This window comes from Heteronotia binoei, chromosome 18 (assembly GCF_032191835.1).
Source record: "Heteronotia binoei isolate CCM8104 ecotype False Entrance Well chromosome 18, APGP_CSIRO_Hbin_v1, whole genome shotgun sequence".
Taxonomy (NCBI): domain Eukaryota; kingdom Metazoa; phylum Chordata; class Lepidosauria; order Squamata; family Gekkonidae; genus Heteronotia; species Heteronotia binoei.
Window position 1 is genome coordinate 31,035,176 of NC_083240.1, and position 4,512 is coordinate 31,039,687.

Genomic DNA, 4,512 nt, shown 5'->3' on the forward strand with positions numbered 1-4,512 from the left:
TGTTTTCCATATAGGGTTCCCATCCCAGCCTCCAGCCCCCCAAAAGCACATGCACACTGTGATGACGTCACCTGGAAGTGACCTTCTCACTCTGGGCACGTTGTGTGGCAGGGCGCTCTAGCATTTGGAAAAAAACTCTATGATAATAAACCCAGGAGATAAGACCTGGCAACCCCTGTGCCGCAGAGCTCGGTACTGGGTCCCATGCTCTTTAACTTGTTCATAAATGATTTAGAGTTGGGAGTGAGCAGTGAAGTGGCCAAGTTTGCGGATGACACTAAATTGTTCAGGGTGGTGAGAACCAGGGAGGATTATGAGGAACTCCAAAGGGATCTGTTGAGGCTGGGTGAGTGGGCGTCAACGTGGCAGATGCGGTTCAATGTGGCCAAGTGCAAAGTAATGCACATTGGGGCCAAGAATCCCAGCTACAAATACAAGCTGATGGGTTGTGAACTGGCAGAGACTGACCAAGAGAGAGATCTTGGGGTCGTGGTAGATAACTCACTGAAAATGTCAAGACTGTGCATTTGCAATAAAAAAGGCCAACGCCATGCTGGGAATTATTAGGAAGGGAATTGAAAACAAATCAGCCAGTATCATAATGCCCCTGTATAAATCGATGGTGCGGTCTCATTTGGAGTACTGTGTGCAGTTCTGGTTGCCGCACCTCAAAAAGGATATTATAGCATTGGAGAAAGTCCAGAAAAGGGCAACTAGAATGATTAAAGGGCTGGAACACTTTCCCTATGAAGAAAGGTTGAAACGCTTGGGGCTCTTTAGCTTGGAGAAACGTCGCCTGTGGGGTGACATGATAGAGGTTTACAAGATAATGCATGGGATGGAGAAAGTAGAGAAAGAAGTACTTTTCTCTCTTTCTCACAATACAAGAACTTGTGGGCATTCGATGAAATTGCTGAGCAAACAGGTTAAAACGGATAAAAGGAAGTACTTCTTCACCCAAAGGGTGATTAACATGTGGAATTCACTGCCACAGGAGGTGGTAGCGGCCACAAGCATAGCCACCTTCAAGAGGGGTTTAGATAAAAATATGGAGCAGAGGTCCATCAGTGGCTATTAGCCACAGTGTGTGTGTGTGTGTGTGTGTGTGTGTGTGTATATATATATATATATGTGTGTGTATATATATATATATATATATATATATATATATATATATATATATATATAAAACAATTTTTTGCCACTGTGTGACACAGAGTGTTGGACTGGATGGGCCATTGGCCTGATCTAACATGGCTTCTCTTATGTTCTTATCTCCATATAGTTTCTGAATGCCCCCGATTTTCATGTCAGCTAAGCTTAGTTCCTGTTTTTAGACCCTGCTTACTTTGTAGCACCAGAAGTTGCCTCAATTTGCTTCTTTATGGGGAAATCAGAAACATAAGAAAGGATGCTGAAATACAAGAAAGGTCCTGGGAGGTGACCAGGCCCAGTTGGAGCAAGCCTGGTTGTAACTATTACTCCTTAGGTAGAGAAGGGGATTTTGACTGGGAAGGGCTTTGAAATCCCATTCCGCTTCCCCCAATACTAAGCAGCATGTGACTTGAGTTTCACTGGGTTGGAATTTCAGGGCCATGGGACTTGGACTGAGTCACCGGAGCTGCCTGGATCAACCCACCCAGGATGCAAACTGTCCCTTTTTGTGAAACTTGAAGAAACCCATCAGGGTGGAGCCTCTTCTGTTGATAGGGTTGCCAAGTCCAATTCAAGAAATATCTGGGCACTTTGGGGGTGGAGTCAGACTTTGGGGGGTGGAGCCAGGAGCAAGATTGTGACAAGCATAATTGAACTCCAAAGAGAGTTCTGGCCATCACATTTAAAGGGACTGCACACCTTTTAAATGAATTCCCTCCATTGGAAATAATGAACGATAGGGGCACCTTCTTTGGGGGCTCATAGTATTGAACCCCCTTGTCCAATCCTTTTGAAACTTGGAGAGTACTTTGGGAAGAGGCACTGGCTGCTATGCCAAAAATCTGGTGCCTCTAACTCAAAAAACAGCCTCCCCAGAGCCCCAGATACCCACAGATCAATTCTTCATTATACCCTATAGGAATCGATCTTCATAGGGAATAATGGAGTGCCCAGCAAACATTTCCCTGCCCCCCGGGGCTTTCTGATGACCCTGAAGTGGGGGGAGGGCCTCCAAACCGGGGGATCCCTTGCTCCCACCTGGGGATTGGCAACCCTATCTGTTGATGATTTTTTCAAGCAACTCAATTTCGAGATGTTGGTGTGCTAATCCAGCAGTTAGGCCGATCTTGTCAGATCCTGGAAGCTAAAATGGGTTTGGTCCTGGTATTTGGACGGGAGACCACCAAGGAACATCGGGGTTGCTACGCAGAGGCAGGCAATGGCAAACCACCTCTGTCCATTTTTTGCTTTGAAAATCTTGCAGGGTTGTCATACATCAGCTGAGACTTGGCAGTGCTTTAACCAGGGTTGCCAACCTCCAGGTGGCACCTGGAGATCTCCTGCTTTTATAACTGATCTTCAGGTGACCAAAATCAGGTCCCCTGGAGAAAATGGTTGCATTGGAGGGTGGACTCTATGGCATTCTATCCTGCTGAAATCCCCCCCCCTTCAAAACCCCACCTTCAACCCCACCTTTCTCAGACTCCACAACCCCAAATCTCAAGGTATTTTCTAACCCAGAGCCGGCAAAAAAACCCAAAACCCATCTAACAGTGAATGAACTGTGGGTTTTTTTTCATACACTGAAGTTAAGGCAGCGATCCTTTCCAGATGTTTGAATGCAGTGAATTAAGAGTAGAACTGAACTGTAGAAGCAAGCACTGCCCTAACCCAACCGTAAGGCAGCCAACCAACAACTGCTTCCAGACGAAAGAGATCAGTTCCCCTTGAGGAAACAGCTGCTTTGGTGGGTGGACATTATACCCTGCTGAGCCCCCTCCCTTTCCCAAACCCCACCTCCCCCAGGCTCCAACCCCCCTCCCCCAAATCTCCAGGAATTTCCCAGCCCACAGTTGCCAACCCTACCCACCTAAGTACAAACTGCATGTGTGTATACAGATGTAAGCAGACCGCACAATTAGCTGTGTGCACACATGTGCTATTTGCATAAATATATGTAGTTTAAAAACACACCACTCAGCTCCCTCCTTCCTCCTGGCCTTGGAAGCTCCTTACCAAAGAGTGCCAACCCACTTTCGGACTGGGCCACAGTTTCATAAGTTCTGGTCTACTTCTTTGGGGAGGGGCAGAGAGCACCTGCTTGGCACTTAGAAGGTCCCAGTTCAGTCCTTGTCACCTCCGCTTAAAACAATCAAGAAGTAAGTGAGGGGAAATTCTTCCAAGATCATGAAGAGATGCTATTGGTCAGAGCAGACATTACTGACCCTGACATTCCAAAGTTTGGAACCTGTAGAAGACAGCTTCACGAGTTCAGCTGAGTGTCATGTGGCTGTGTCTTTGTCTACCATTAAGTCCATTCAAAGAAGAAAAAGAGATTGCAGTTCCCACCGTTCACTTGAAGTCTCAGAGCAATTTATAATCTCTTCCCCTTCCTCTCCCCACAACTGTGAGGAGGCCGGGCTGAGAGAACTGCTCTTAAGAGAACAGCTCTCTGAGAACTACAGCTGACCCAAGGGCACTCAGCAGGTGCATGCGGAGTCCACAACTCTAACCATTACACCAAAGAGGACCCCTGTATGCCACCCTGAGTTCTATGGAAGAAGAGTGTAATAAAAATGTGTGTGCATGTGTAAAGTGCTGTCAAGTTGCTTCCAATTTATGGCAATTGCGTTCCCATGAATCGACCTCCAAAAGTTTGTCGTGAACAGCCTTGCTCAGGTTTTGCGAACGGAAGGCGATGTGGCTTCCTTGAATAAAACTTAGTTGGTCTTAAAGGTGCACTTGTCTACTGCTTTGTTCTGTTGCTTCAGACCAACACGGCTGCCTACTGGGATCCATCCATCCTTCCTTCTTCCTTGTGTGCGGTAGGCATAATCAGCACATACCTCCCTTAAGACAAAGCTCTCGGTCGAGTAAAGCCTCTATCGTCACGCCCACTGTCTTTGCTTTCCCCGCCGCTAGGGGGCGCCAATACACTTCTAGGCATTCTAACGCCGTGGAGCGGAAAGCCTTTTGCCTCTCGTGTTATGGCCGCCATCGGCGAATTGGTCTGCGCCCGCGTACAAGACAGCAGAGGCAGACAAGACGAGCCTCCTCTCCGAACGAATGACAGATACGAGAGATTATTTCCTTATCGTTGTTTGCAAAAGTGTTTCTGTACACCGCCAATAAATTTATTAACTGTAAGAAGACACACACCCCTCCATGCGTGCAGACAGGCAGTGCCTCTACTGTCATGGCCGCCGCTCCGAATAGGCGACTTCCCCGTCACGTGATAGAACTAGCGAATGAGAGAGACGAGGGGAGAAGCAGCCTCTTGCCTCCCCTGTCATGGCGGCGGTGCCTACTTGGTCGAAGTGCGCCTGCGCAGTGAGGTCAAACGAAGGGGAAAGGTGG